The 16,658-nt window shown below is 38.1% G+C and overlaps 2 protein-coding genes across 3 annotated transcripts in view; one reads left to right on the forward strand and one right to left on the reverse strand.

Annotated features, from left to right (window-relative positions):
* The window catches only part of LOC133535094 (calcium/calmodulin-dependent protein kinase type 1D-like), a 510,841-nt gene that overhangs the window by 167,734 nt on the left and 326,449 nt on the right, over window positions 1-16,658 (reverse strand). The window lies entirely within an intron of this gene.
* The window catches only part of nfasca (neurofascin homolog (chicken) a), a 179,776-nt gene continuing 164,184 nt past the window's right edge, over window positions 1,067-16,658 (forward strand). Inside the window, exon 1 of one of the 2 annotated variants that reach the window (XM_061874515.1) lies at window positions 1,067-1,167. The gene's annotated coding sequence lies outside the window, so the exon portion shown is untranslated. The remainder of the gene's footprint in view (window positions 1,168-16,658) is intronic. The other variant, XM_061874518.1, reaches the window with a different exon arrangement.

A 16,658-nucleotide genomic window follows, 5' to 3' on the forward strand; every position in this document is an offset into this window, starting at 1 on the left:
ATACTTAAAACAAAACCTGAAGGTAGTAGGTACTTTCCAAATAAACAAAGATAGTAGGTATACTTAAAACAAAGGTAGTAGGTACTTTTAATCAAAACAAATGTAGGTACTTTTAATTAAACAAAGGTAGTAAGTACTTTCAATTAAACAACAGTTGTAGGTATACTTTTAATAAAACATTAGGTTAGTAGGTATACTTTAAATAAAACAAAGATAGTAGGTGCTTTCAATAAAACCTCAATCTAGTAGGTACTACCTCAGTACCACGAGGTAGTACTATGTTCAATAATAGTGTGAATGTTGTGGGTACTTTCAACTAACGGTAGTAGGTATACTTTCTATAAAACATTAAGGTAGTTGGTACTTCCAGTAAAACAATATGGTGGGAGTGACTTCCAATAAAGCAGTGTTATAGATACTTTAAATTGGATATAATTTAAATAAAACATGAAGAAGTAAAGTTAAATTCAATTTAATAGTTGGAAGGTCCTTTTCAATTAAACTAAGGTGGTAGGTACATTAAATAAAGCAGAAGGTACTGTGTGAACAAAACATAAAGGCAGTACTTTTAATGAAACAGGTTGTAGGTACAGACTTGAAATGCACTTGTTATCGTGGATAATGTTTATATCATGTTTATATCATGAAGATAAACGTGTACACCTGCTGGAATTACGTGTGTTGACGTAATTTCTTGGTCATGTGCGCTTGCAGTGCAGGGGGAAAAAGGAAGAAAAGAGAAAAATAATAAAAAAGCAAGTAGAATTAGAAAAAGGAAAACAAAATACATACAGTATGTATGTATGTGTATATATATATGTATATATATATGTATGTATGTGTATATATATATGTATGGATATATATATATATGTATATATATATATTATCGTCCATCCTATTTTTACAGATATATATAGAGGGACAAGCGGTAGAAAAAGGAAAAAAAAATATTTATATATGTATGTATTATTTAAAAAAAAAAAATTTAAACAAGAAGAATTAGAAAAAATTAATATGGAAAAAATGAAATGTCAAAGTCCAACAGAGGACGAAAACCCGCGTCGCAGTGTCAGGAAGTAGTTGTCGTCAGTTCCGGTAAAAGCCGTGGACATTCAGTGAAGGTGGGGGTGCAGCCACGGGGAGAGGACCCGCGGACCAGCACAGGTAAACACACACCTTTGTATTTTATACTTGATATAGCGTAGTTTAGTAGTATTGAGTACTGTGATGCTTACGTGACGATGTGACGATGCGCAAAATGACATGTTGACTCAGCACAACCCCCCACCTCACGCGCATCCCCTGGATGATGCAGCGCTTTTTGCTGCTGTGCGCAAACTCTAACATGCATCATCCATAACGTTATATTCAATATTCACATATCAAACATTATTAACATTCCATTTTCATACTCTAACATTCATGTTATATTAACATACTCAAACATACCTAGATGTTGATACCATATCGTGTCACCTTCCTGTCTCCTTACACCAGGTGTGTGTTGTTGCATCATTGTGTGTGTGTGTGTGTGTGTGTGTGTGTGTCATATAAGAGTATATCCTACTTATATTTGACATGTTGAAGTTATAAGGATGAAGTGTATAGTCTTATTTGACGTATTAAAGTAACCATAAGGATGAGGTACTGTATATCCATCCATCCATCCAATTTTTCTACCGCGTATTCCCTTTTGGGGTCGCGGGGGGCGCTGGCGCCTATCTCAGCTACAATCGGGCGGAAGGCGGGGTACACCCTGGACAAGTCGCTACCTCATCGCAGGGCCAACACAGATAGACAGACAACATTCACACTCACATTCACACACTAGGGCCAATTTAGTGTTGCCAATCAACCTATCCCCAGGTGCATGTCTTTGGAGGTGGGAGGAAGCCGGAGTACCCGGAGGGAACCCACGCAGTCATGTTATATAGTATTTGATATGTTGACGTTAGGATACAGTACTTGGTATTTGACATTGAAGTAAGTATAAAGTATATATTCTTAATATGTTATATGTTGAAGTACGCATATCTTCTTGACATTTTCAAGTAAGCGGTATGAAATATTTATTCTTAGTATATGACATACACAAGTAAAGGATCAGGTCTGTATTAGTATTTGATATGTTGAAGTACCGTAAGTAGTAAGGACTATATATATATATATATATATATATATATATATATATATATATATACAGTGGGGCAAACAAGTATTTAGTCAGCCAGCGATTGTGCAAGTTCTCCCACTTAAAATGATGACAGAGGTCTGTAATTTTCATCATAGGTACACTTCAACTGTGAGAGACGGAATGTGAAAAAAAAATCCAGGAATTCACATTGTAGGAATTTTAAAGAGTTTATTTGTAAATTATGGTGGAACATAAGTATTTGGTCAACCATTCAAAGCTCTCACTGATGAAAGGCGGTTTTGGCTCAAAATCTCACGATACATGGCCCCATTCATTCTTTCCTTAACACGGAACAATCGTCCTGTCCCCTTAGCAGAAAAACAGCCCCAAAGCATGATGTTTCTACCCCCATGCTTCACAGTAGGTGTGGTGTTCTTGGGATGCAACTCAGTATTCAGCGGCGGCGGCAATGACCAAGAAGAACGCAGAGTTGGAATATAATTACAACACTTTATGTACATATTTATAAACATATTTATATAATATTTACATTTTTATATAATATGTAACTACAAGCTCCATTCACAGACAGAGTCCCACTGCTTTTATGAGCGGTCGAGCGAGTCAAAAGCCGAAATTGTTTTAATTTTTTTATTTGTGGCGGCCGTAATTCTTTCGTGGCGGGCCGCCACAAATAAATGAATGTGTGGAAAACCCTGACTTGAATGTTACTTGATGTTCAATAAATTTGAAAATGTTAAGCTTGGCATAAGTGTTCTGTTGGGGCGATGGGGGCAGGTGGGGCTTGAAAACTCCCCCTTGTCCAAAGTGGGGGATGACAAAAAAAGTTTGAGAACCACTGGTATAGACATAGCCATAGACAAGCTCAGACTCAGCGAAGCCGGCGGCGTTTCTGGGTGTTGTTGATAAATTACTTTTGCATTTACAGATGTTGCGACGAACTGTAGTTACTGACAGTGGTTTTCTGAAGTGTTTCTGAGCCCAGGTGGTGATATCCTTTACACACTTATGTCGCAGGCCTGAGGGATCGAAGGTCCTTAATATCATCGCTTACGTGCAGTCATTTCTCCAAATTCTCTGAACCTTTTGATGATATTACGGACCGTAGATGGTGAAATCCCTAAATTCCTTGCAATAACTCGTTGAGAATTTTTTTTTACACTGTTCGACAATTTGCTCATGCATTTGTTCACAAAGGGGTAACCCTCGCCCCATCCTTGTTTGTGAATGACTGAGCTTTTATACCCAATCATGGCACCCACATGTTTCCAATTAGCCTGTTCACCTATGAGATGTTCCAAGTAAGTGTTTGATGAGCATTCCTCAACTTTATCAGTCTTTTTTGCTACTTGTGCCAGCTTTTTTGAAACATGTTGCAGGTACCAAATTCCAAATGACCTAATATTTGCAAAATAAAACAAGGATTTGCATTTTGAATGTTACGTATCTTGTCTTTGCAGTCTATTCATGTATATTATGTGTGTGTGTGTGTATATATATATATATATATATATATATACACACACACACACACACACAGTATTGGTCAAAACTTTACATACACTTGTTAAGGACATAATGTCATGGCTGTTTTGAGTTTCTAACCAGTCTTATTTTTTGTGATTGAGTGATTGGAGCACATACCTGTTTGTCACAAAAATCATTCATGAAGTTTGGTTCTTTTACGAATTTATTATGGTTCTACTGATAATGTGACCAAATCCGCTGGGTCAAAAGTATACATACAGATACATATATTACCATTTTGAGTGATGTATAAAAGTTACAATCAAATCAAATTAGCTTCATGGCATGCGCCATGACCTCTTAACTTCATGCGAGTGATTATGATTGACGACACCTGTTGACTTCTCTGAGCCCATTTAGAAAGGGCACATGGGATGCAGTCATCAGACTCGGTTAGAAACGTGACAACCGGAAAGTCAAAGGAACTCAGCACGGATCTGAAAAAACGAATCATTGACTTGAACAAGTCAAGAAAGTCACTTGGAGCCATTTCAAAGCGGCTTAAGGTCCCAAGAGCAACCGTGCAGAAAATTGTTTGTAAGTACGGTATAAAGTGCATGGCACAGTTTTTTCACTGCCACGATCAGGAAGAAAATGCAAGCTATCACCTGCTGCTGAGAGAAAATTGGTCAGGATGACCAAGAGTCAACCGAAAACCACCGAAAAGCAGGTCTGCAATGAATTGGAAGCTGCTGGAACACAGGTGTCGGTGTCCACTGTCAAGCAAGCGTGTTTTGCATCACCATGGACTGAGAGGCTACCATGGAAGAAGGAAGCCCTTGCTCCAGAAGTGATACCTTAAGGCTTGTCTAAATTTTGCTGCTGATCACTACTGCTGATCTATATATATGTTTGGAGGAGAAAAGGTGAGGCCTTTAATCCCAGGACTACCATCCTACTGTCAAGCATGGTGGTAGTAGTTTTATGCTCTAGGCCTGTTTTGCTGCCAATGGAACTGGTGCTTTACAGCGAGTAAATGGGACAATGAAAAAGGAGTATTATCTCCAAATTCTTCAGGACAAACTAAATTAATCAGACCGGAGGTTAGGTCTTGGGCGCACTTGGGTTTTTTTTCCAACAGAACAATGATCCCAAACACATGTCAAAAGTGGTAAAGGAATGCTTAAATCAGGCTGGAATTAAGGTTTTAGAATGGCCTTCCCAAATTACTGACTTAAACCCAATTGAGAACATGTGGACAATGCTGAAGAAACAAGTCAATGTCAGAAAATCAAGAAATTTTGCTGAACTGCACCAATTTTGTCAAGAGGAGTGGTCAAAAAATTCAACCAGTAGCTTGTGGATTGCTACCAAAAGCGCCTTATTGCAGTGAAACTTGCCAAGGTACATGTAACCATATATTTACATTGCTGTATGTACTCTTTTGACCCAGCAGATTTGGACCCATTTTCAGTCGACCCATAATAAATTCATAAAAGAACCAAACCTATGAATGTTTTTTGTGACAAACAAGTATGTGCTCCAATCACTCTATCACAAAAAATAAGGGTCGTAGAAATGATTGGAAACGCAAGACATTGTTTTTTACAAGTGTATGTAAACTTTTGACCACGACTGTATAATATATATACACACACACATACACATATATGTGTGTATATATATATATATATATATATATATAATTGTGTATGTGTGTGACAGATCCTTTTATTAAAGTTGTTTTGTTACTCGGGCAACAGAGGGAAGCAGAGAGCAAGGCAATATTAATTTTTGTTCTACTTTCTAACCTTCTACAGAGTTTTTATATCATCCATCCATCTATTTGTTACCGCTTGTCCCTCTCATCGTCGCGGGGGTGCTGGAGCCTATCCCAGCTGCCTTTGGGCGGAAAGGGAGGGTATCTGTATGAATTTTTCATACCATCTATATTCACAAAAGTGACTTATTCATCTTATATAGCAACTACAATCAAAACAATAACTTATTTTATATGTATCTACATTCACAATAACTTATTTATGTTATGTACCATCTATATTCACAACAATTACTTATTTTATATATTCACATGACTATTTTTTTTGTATACTGTCTATATCCACTTCAATAACTTTTTATATCTTCACATAACGTATTTATTGGATCTACTATCTATATTTACAAAAATGACTTATTTTATGTAATCACATAAAATGTAAATTGTATATCCTGTCTATGTATTTTATTTATTTACATGACTTATTTATTTTACATACTCCATCCATTTTTTACCGCTTGTCCCATTTGGGGTTGCGGGGGGTCGCTGGAGCCTATCTCAGCTGCATTCGGGCGGAAGGCGTTGTATACCCTGGACAAGTCGCCACCTTATCACACTATATACTCTATATTCACAGCAATAACTTCATGTTATATTCTTCTATCTATTAACTACAATAATGTATTTATTGTACGTACTATCTATATTCACAACAACAACTTATTGATTTTTTATGTTTAGAACAATGATTGTTTATCAAAAGTACTTTCAATTCTGCTGATTAATTATCGCATATGTGTTTGAAGGTCACATGAAGGTCACGTGTAGCATTATTGGATGTTGCTGTTGGAAGCACTTTAACTTTCATTGAAAATAATAGGACATAACATGATTAATTGTATTACAGAGAAGAAATGTGATGTAAGGGCAAATTTGACACATTGGCCTTTTCAGCTTTAATAATGAGAAAACAATCCTCATGTTTAATTAATATGATAATAAATACTGCTCATATTCATCAACTCTGTTTTATCTTCTATGTGTTTATTATTTCAAGTCAGGATGTCCTGATACAACTTTTTAATTCTGATGCGATACCTTTATTGGAGCTTTGAGTATTGGCTGATACCGATATTGATCCGCTATGATATCAGCAAGAATTTCACACTTTTTTTTGCTGTCAATATCAAGTGTGGAATGTTTGAAAATTAGTCAAAACAACCAAAAATTTGTCAAACAGAGAACAATCTATTGTTAACCGTCTGGAATAGACTAATGCCGTTAAGTTGAAGTGGAGTGGCCATTGTTTTTTGGCAACACTTAGTGTCCAAGGTAATCCATTGCATTAAGCTCATGACGCAGTAAGGTAAATGATCAATCAATCAATCAATCAATCAATGATTATTTATATAGACCGAAATCATTAGTGTCTCAAACCACAACACAAACCACAACGACATCCTCGGTAGAGCCCACATAAGGGCAAGGAAAACTCACACCCAGTGGGACGTCGGTGACAATGATGACTATGAGAAACCTTGGAGAGGACCTCATATGTCGGCCCCCCCCTCACCCCCCTTTAGGGGACCGAAAGCAATGGATGTCGAGCGGGTCTAACATGATACTGTGAAAGTTCAATCCATAGTGGCTCCAACACAACCGTGAGAGTTCAGTCCAAAGTGGATCCAACACAGTAGCGAGAGTCCCTTCCATAGTGGAGCCAACAGGATACCATCCCAAGCGGAGGCGGATTAGCAGTGCAGAGATGTCGCCAGGCGATATATAGGCGAGCGGTCCATCCTGGGTCCCGACTCTGGACGAGCGGTCCATCCTGGGTCCCAACTCTAGTCAGCCAGTACTTCATCCATGGCCACCGGACCGGAACCCCTCCGCAAAGGAGAGTGGGACAGAGGAAAAAAAGAAAAGAAACTGCAGATCAACTGGTCTAAAAAGGGAGTCTATTTAAAGGCTAGAGTATACAAATGAGTTTTAAGGTGAGAATTAAATGCTTCTACTGAGGTAGCATCTCGAACTGCTACCGGGAGGGCATTCCAGAGTATTGGAGCCCCAACGGAAAACGCTCTATAGCCCGCAGACTTTTTTTGGGCTCTGGGAATCACTAATAAGCCGGAGTCCTTTGAACGCAGATCTCTTGCCGGGAAATATGGTACAATACAATCGGCAAGATAGGCTGGAGCTAGACCGTGTAGTATTTTATATGTAAGTAGTAAAACCTTAAAGTCACATCTTACGTGCACAGGAAGCCAGTGCAGGTGAGCCAGTATAGGCGTAATATTATCAAACTTTCTTGTTCTTGTCAAAAGTCTAGCAGCCGCATTTTGTACCAACTGTAATCTTTTAATGCTAGACATGGGGAGACCCGGAAATAATGCATTACAGTAATCGAGGCGAGACGTAACAAACGCATGAATAAAGATCTCAGCCTCATTAGTGGACAAAATGGAGCAAATTTTAGGAGATGAAAGAAGGCCGTTTTAGTAACGCTTTTAATGTGTGACTCAAAGGAGAGAGTTGGGTCGAAGATAATACCCAGATTCTTTACCGAGTCGCCTTGTTTAATTGTTTGGTTGTCAAATGTTAAAGTTGTATTATTATTATTATTAAATAGAGGTCGGTGTCTAGCAGGAGGGCTTCACGGTGGGAGAGGGGTTAGTGCGTCTGCCTCACAATACGAAGGTCCTGCAGTCCTGGGTTCAAATCCAGGCTCGGGATCTTTCTGTGTGGAGTTTGCATGTTCTCCCCGTGAATGCGTGGGTTCCCTCCGGGTACTCCAGCTTCCTCCCACTTCCAAAGACATGCACCTGGGGATAGGTTGATTGGCAACACTAAATTGGCCCTAGTGTGTGAATGTGAGTGTGAATGTTGTCTATTTGTGTTGGCCCTGCGATGAGGTGGCGACTTGTCCAGGGTGTACCCCGCCTTCCGCCCGATTGTAGCTGAGATAGGCGCCAGCGCCCCCCGCAACCCCAAAAGGGAATAAGTGGTAAAAAATGGATGGATGGATGGATGTCTAGCAGGACCGGTAATGAGCATTTCTGTTTTTTTGGCGTTGAGTTGCAAAAAGTTAGCGGACATCCATTGTTTAATTTCATTAAGACACGCCTCCAGCTGACTACAATCTGGCGTGTTGGTCAGCTTTAGGGGCATGTAGAGTTGGGTGTCATCAGCATAACAGTGAAAGCTAACACCGTATTTGCGTATGACGTCACCCAGCGGCAGCATGTAGATGCTGAAGAGTGCAGGACCAAAGACCGAACCCTGGTGAACTCCACACGTTACCTTAACATAGTCCGAGGTCACATTGTTATGGGAAACGCACTGCATCCTGTCAGTAAGATAAGAGTTAAACCAACACAGGGCTAAGTCTGACATACCAATTCGTGTTTTGATACGCTCTAATAAAATATTATGATCGACGGTATCGAAAGCAGCGCTAAGATCGAGGAGCAGCAACATAGATGACGCATCAGAATCCATCGTTAGCAATAGATCATTAGTCATTTTAGCGAGGGCTGTCTCCGTAGAGTGATTTGCCTTGAAACCGGATTGAAAGGTTTCACATAGATTGTTAGACGCTAAGTGTTCATTTAGCTGATCTGCAACCATTCTTTCGAGGATTTTTTAAATAAAGGGAAGGTGAGACACCGGCCGGTTGTTTATTATGAGGTCAGGATTGAGGTTAGGTCTTATAAGGAGAGGATGAATAACAGTGACAGAGGAAAGTGATAAGTTTATAATATTCTACCGTACTAAAGAAAAATTTAGGATCATTTTTATTAAGGTGGATGAGATTTGAGTAATATTTAGCTTTAGCTATGGTAAGCATGAGTTTATAAGTTACTAAACCATCACTCCATGCTTGATGGTGCACCTCAAGTTTAGTCGTGCGCCATTTGCATTCCAGCTTTCTACATGATAATTTCTGAGCTCTAGTTTCTTCTGTAAACCAGGGGGTACGCCTTTTTGGAGTCTTTTTTAACTTCAGCGGTACTATACTACTAATGGTTTCGCCCAGGGCGTCGTTAAAGTTGTTAGTGAGGTTATCAATAGAGCCCACATACTTTGGGAATGGTGCCATTACCGAGGGCACTAGGCCAGCAGGCCAGCAAGGGTTGTCGTTGTGGCAGCATTATTGTTGCGGCTGCTATAGCAGTTGTTATTATTATTAGCTTGCCGACCGTGAGTCTGAAGTTCGAATTTTATAAGGTAATGATCAGTCATTGCTTTTGTATACGGGAGTATCATAACTTTGGAAATGGTGATACCCCTGACAAGCACTAGGTCTATTGTATTGCAGTTGCAATGCGTGAGTTCATTTATTATTTGTGTAAGACCACAGCTATCAATTATAGTCTGGAGCGCCACGCACGGTGGGTCCGATGGGGTATTCATATGGATATTAAAGACCCCCGTTATAATTATATTATCGCCGTGCGTCACTAGATCAGCAACGAACTCTGAGAATTCAATTCAAATGATGTTTGGTATTGTATAATGCTTCTGCCCTGGAGACTTTAAGTGTAAATAATATGCAACAATAATTATTTGATACTTGTTTGTATTGACAAATGTTCTGTTTTAGACTTCAATATTGTTCAATGAAGGACAACGAATGCCTAGCTTGTCTGCTATTGTGTGCTTCACTGTTGTGTAGCAGCTAGCTCCTGTAGCCTATAACCTACCATGTTTACCTTTTGCAAATGACTAATGACTAAAATAGAAGAAAAGACCAACCTAGTTTGCTTATTGGAGGACGTTTAGATGTTAACTGGCTGTCCAGCTTTGTACAAGTAGACACGCTGCAGGACTGCTTGAATCGGACATGATGCAAGATCATATAATCCCATATCTTTTTTTTTTTTGCTGATGTCGAACCTATATCCAATATCAATATCGGTTCGGGACTCCCCTAAATTCAATTCACTCTTAAAAATCATTATGTGGATTTCCTTTTTCATACTGTAATAAAGCTTGGTAAAAAGTATTTTTAACATTCTAGATAACTGCTCTGTACTGTATTCTTTGAATATCTTAGCATTACAGAATAACAAGGTACCTTTAGGACCAGATTAATTTTTAACACAATTTTATACAGCTATATAAAATGGGGCCCCCCACTCCACTCAGTATGGGGGTCATTGGCCTGGAAAATGTTGAATATCCCTGCTGTATTATCCCTTCTATCAAAGTGTAGCCGTAAAATGTTATGAATCAATCAGATATTTGAAAGAGTTTCATTTGGTTTTAACGATACATCAAGTGTAGTCTGCATAAGAAAGTAAGTAAACATAATGCTTTTTAATGATTTTGCCTGAGGAAACCTCTAAACTGAACAATACTGGTCCAAACACAGATCCCTGTGGGACACCATAACCATGGTCTTTATTACTGTTGGAACAACCTATGTGAGTGCAACCAAAGATGGATGCCTCAAGGGTTTTTCCCACCATAAATCCCATCTGTCTGTTCCCTGCAAGTGAGTAGTTTGCTGCATTAGTGATTTCAACAACCAAAAACATTCTTCATCATGAAGAAGAAACACCCTAACTAGTGGACAAAAGACAAGCTTCCTGCTGGATGGGTTAGCCTCGGGTCTTTCTGTCGTTGCTTTATTGATCCGAGTTAACACTTTGCTGGATCAATAGTTCTGTAGTCTGCCTGTCACTTAATACAACTTCTCTGTTACCTTATTGTTGCATTGGAAGGGAGGGTTTTTTTTTCAACATATAATGCAAACACAGACTTTCAGGTTAAAGAAGGGTTATCTCAAAAGTGAAACATCCATGCTAATTTGCACGTGAGGGATAATTCATCATTCTAATATGTAAGGTAAGCCTGCACAATCTAAAAAGATGCAACAAAATACTTATGTAGTTTTAACGTTCTTCTAGCCTACGATTAATCAGCTCTTTTCAACTAAACGATCGCTGACCATGTCTGAGAACATCGTGAATGACAAGAAAAGAGCAATTAGATTAACTGCATTGAAGAAAAACGTTAAAAACATTCCGAGATGATCTTCTGATAGTAAAATTTAATGTTTACAAATATCGGGTTCTTTTCTTAAACACATTTTAATCTTGGAAGTGAGTAATATATATATATATATATATATATATATATATATATATATATATATATATATATATATATATATATATATATATATATATATATATATATATATATATATATATATATATATATATATATATATATATATATGTGTGTATATATATATGTGTGTGTGTATATATATGTGTATATATACAGTATATATATAATATATGTGTGTATATATATATGTATGTATGTCTTGATTGGATTATCCAGAGAATAGTGCTCGATACCGTGGTAGAGCGCAATATGTAGGTGTGGGGAAAAAAATCACAAGACTACTTCATCTCTACAGATCTGTTTCATGAGGGGTTCCCTCAATCATCAGGAGATTTTAATGGAAGCATTCACATACAATGGTTTGTATAGAGCACAGAGTGGGTGGGTACAGGCAGGCGTAGGGTGTGGTGATTGGCTCATGTGTTACCTAGGAGGTGTTTCCGTCTGTGGCGGCATGTTGAAATGATTTCACTGCGCTTGTTGAGGGATGATAGATCTGGATGATATATAATAAACAGTTTCTCTTTTAAGCATAGGTTGCATCTTTTATTACCACTGTTGTAAGGTGTGCTGGATGCAAGAATTTGCCATGTTATTGAATATTCAACATTATTGTCTTTGAGGTTCCAAATGTGTTTGCTGAGTTCTGTAGAATTCTGCAAAGTCTGGTTTCTAAAGGAGGCGTTGTGATTATTCCATCTTGTTTTGAACGCTCCTTTGGTTAATCCTACGTACGTGTCGGATGTGTTAAGGTCCTTGCGTATTACCTTTGCTTGGTAAACGACTGATGTCTGTAAGCACCTTCCGTTGAGTGGGCAATCAGGTTTCTTGCGACAGTTACATTCATTATTGGTTTCAGAGTCGTTTAGTCTGGGGGTAGGCAGTCCTTTTGCAATTGCTTTGTTGTGGTTTGAAATGATTTGTTGCATGTTATTCATACAGCTGTAGCTCAATTTAATGTTGTTCTTGTTGAATATTTTCCTTAGGGTGTTGCCTATATGTATGTATATATATATAAGTATGTATGTATATATATATATGTTTGTGTATATATATGTATCTATATATATATATGTATGTATGTATGTATATATAATATATATATATATATATTATTATATATGTATGTATGTATGTATATATAATATATATATATATTATTATATATGTATGTATGTATGTATATATAATATATATATATATTATTATATATGTATGTATGTATATATATAATATATATATATATATATATATATATATATATATATATATATATATATATATATATATATATATATGGGTGTGTATATATATAGTATGTATGTATATATATATGCATATGTGTGTGTGTGTGTGTGTGTGTGTGTGTGTGTGTGTGTGTGTGTGTGTGTGTGTGTGTGTGTGTGTGTGTGTGTGTGTGTGTGTGTGTATTAGGTCTGCAATAACTAATCGATTAAATCGATTAAAATCGATTATAAAAATAGTTGGCGATTAATTTAGTCATTGATTCTTTGGATGAATGCAATGCGCATTTTTTTTTCTCTTTCTTACTTTCCTAAACCTTTATTTATAAACTGCAACATTTACAAACAGCTGAGAAACAATAACCAAAATAAGTACAAAAACAGTATAAATCAGCGCCAGGGCGGCGCTGAGGCTACATCTCATGCCGTGGCAGTAAGCCAGCCAATGATGTGTCATGTGCAGTTCACGTGACCACCATGCTTGCCGACCTTGAGACCTCCGATTTCGGGAGGTGGGGGGTCGGGGGGGCGTGGTCGGGGGTGGGGTGGGGCTGTGTTTGGGGGCGTGGTTAAGAGGGGAGGAGTATATTTATATTTACAGTTAGAATTCACCAAGTCAAGTATTTCATATATATATATATGAAATACTTGACTTTCAGTGAAATCTAGCTATACATATATATTTATTTATCATATATGTGTATATATATATATATATATATATATATATATATATATATATATATATATATAACAAATACTTGAAGTTCAGTGTTCATTTATTTACACATATACGCAAACATCACACTCATCTACTCATTGTTGAGTTAAAGGCCTACTGAAACCCACTACTACCCACCACGCAGTCTGATAGTTTATATATCACTGATGAAATATTAACATTGCAACAGATGCCAATACGGCCTATTTAGTTTACTAAATTGCAATTTTAAATTTCCTGGGAGTTTCGTCTTCGAAACGTCGTGTAATGATGACGTGTACGCAAGACGTCACGGGTTTTTAGAAAGTATGAGCGCTGCGCACACACGGCATAATTATACAGTATTTTGGACATCTGTATTGCTGAATCTTTTGCAATTTGTTCAATTAATAATGGAGAAGTCACATTAGAAATAGGGAGTTAGGAAGCTTTAGCCTTTAGCCACACAAACACACGGTGATTCCTTGTTTAAAATTCCTGGAGGTGAAACTTTCCTATGGCGGTCAAGAGAACATGGATCCCGACCACATGTCAACCAGCAGGTTTCGGCGAGAAAATTGTGGTTAAAAAGTCAGTTCTTACTAGGGATGTTCCGATCCAGGTTTTGGCACTTCCGATCCAGGTTTTGGCACTTCCGATCCGATACCGATATTGTTTTTGCACTTCCGATCCGACACCGATACTGGCCGATACTGGCCTATCCGAGCATGTATTAAAGTTTAAAGTTATTTAGCCTACTTAGTTGTCAGATTCAGGCTGGAAAGGATTTTAGTACTCTTGATAACAACTAGCCAGCTGAATTAGGGTGAGTTTGAATAATACACAATAGTTGGTATTCAAGGATAAACACAAAATATCAAAATTTATACATGACAAACAGAAATGGCATCATTAAACAGTAAAAAAGTGAACAGCATAAAGTGTAAATAATGCTGTAAACATTATTTAAAAAAAAGCAAAACACACAAACAACCTAAATGAGATAAAATGTCTATAACTCAGCATCAATACTTGCTCTTGAACAAGTGTAAACTTTAAAAAAAATAATATATATATCTAAACACTCCCTTCAATTGTTTGCCCCAGTCAGGGGGGGGCAAACAATTGAAGTCCAAGCATAATGGGGAGATTCCTTCTAACAAAGACAAGCACTTCAAGATGCTCAGGTGTCAGCCTGCTCTTGTGTTCATCTATGACAGTGGTTCTTAACCTGGGTTCGATCGAACCCTAGGGGTTCGGCAGAGCCTCCGCCGCGGATGTCAAGACACACTCGACTCATCGTGTAAATAAAAACTTCTCCCTGTCGCCGTACTATGGATACCCCCCGAAAATGTTCCTTCTAATTTTCCATATCCATCCATCCCATCCATTTTCTACCGCTTATTCCCTTTCGGGGTCGCGGGGGGCGCTGGCGCCTATCTCAGCTACAATCGAGCGGAAGGCGGGGTACACCCTGGACAAGTCGCCACCTCATCGCAGGGCCAACACAGATAGACAGACAACATTCACACTCACATTCACACACTAGGGCCAATTTAGTGTTGCCAATCAACCTATCCCCAGGTGCATGTGAGCTAAATAACAAGCTCAATGTTTGATTATTATAATCAAATGACAGCAGTCATTTCCATGATATTATTTTGTAATATAAGTGTTTTGGCCCACTTAAAATGACTATAACATATGGTTTTTCATGAGCTGTGTTTTAGTATTATATGTCTGGGCGTGGGGTACTGCTTTGGAAATAATGTGTACCCCTTTCAGATATCGCATTTAGTTCCCACTAAAACATTCACATGTTGCACAATAAGATGTAAACATGGGGTCATGTGTACATTCCTGTAACTTTCAGTTTCTAAAATATACCTTCATTAGTATTTCTTCAATATAATAATATCATTTTATGATTACGGTTGGGGTTCGGTGAATTCGCATATGAAAATGGTGGGGTTCGGTACCTCCAACAAGGTTAAGAACCACTGATCTATGATGAGTGCTAAAAAGCCTCTCACTCACAAGAGTCATTAAAATGTCTTACAACTTTACCACCACGCTTGACTTTATTTTGGCATGTTTTGCACTCCACCTCTTCATCTTTTTCCTTTTGTAGGATAAAATAATCCCACACAGCTGACATTTTAACCGTAACTTTTAATTCACACGGCCGTCTGAACGGTTAGAACCCAGACCTGTGGATGTTTTGAAGGTGTTCTGGAAAATGCGGAACGGAGTTTAGGGAGCAGCAGAAGAGAGGAATGTATTATTTAAATCGGTGTGTTGGAAAACACACCAATTTTTTAAAAACTGGATCTGGATCGGCATTTTCCCATGCCTTGCCGATACGCATTTTTTGGCAAATATCGGTGGCCGATCCGATCCAAATATCGAATCGGGATAACCCTAGTTCTTCCGGAGAAAAGCTGAGCTTGTGCCGTCCATAGCTGCCGTCGACTCTCCTGAGACACTGCGCGTCAAGACACCTATGGAGATACCCTTCCGAATATCAGGTACTATTTAACTCACTAAAACACTAGCAACACAATAGAAATATAAGGGATTTCCCAGAATTAACCTAGTAAATGTGTCTAAAAACATCGGAATCCGTCTCAATGCAATCGTGTTTTGTTTTTTTTAACTTTTTATTTTTTTTTTCTAGTCCGTCGCTACCAATATCCTCAACAATATCCTCAAACACAAATCTTTCATCCTCGCTCTAATTAATGGAAAAATTGTCGTTTTCTCGGTCCGAATTGCACTTTTTGTTGGAGGCTCCCATTAAAAACAATGTGAATATGTGAGGAGCCATCACACGGGTGACGTCATCGTCTGCGACTCCCGGTAGAGGCAGGGCATTTCTCTTAGCAGCGGAAGTTGCGAACTTTATCGTGGATATTCTCTACTAAATCCTTTCAGCAAAAATATGGCAATATTGCGAAATGATCAAGTATGACACATATAATGGACCTGCTATCCCCGTTTAAATAAGAAAATCTCATTTCAGTAGGCCTTTAAGGGTTGAATTGTCCATCCTTGTTCTATTCTCTGTCACTATTTTTCTAACAATGCTGAACACCCTATCTGATGATGTACTGCTGTGAGGCACGCACAAAAGTGCTTTCATCAAATGCACTAGTCTCGAATCTCCCATCT

The sequence above is a fragment of the Nerophis ophidion genome, linkage group LG16 (genome assembly GCF_033978795.1).
Source record: "Nerophis ophidion isolate RoL-2023_Sa linkage group LG16, RoL_Noph_v1.0, whole genome shotgun sequence".
Lineage (NCBI taxonomy): Eukaryota > Metazoa > Chordata > Actinopteri > Syngnathiformes > Syngnathidae > Nerophis > Nerophis ophidion.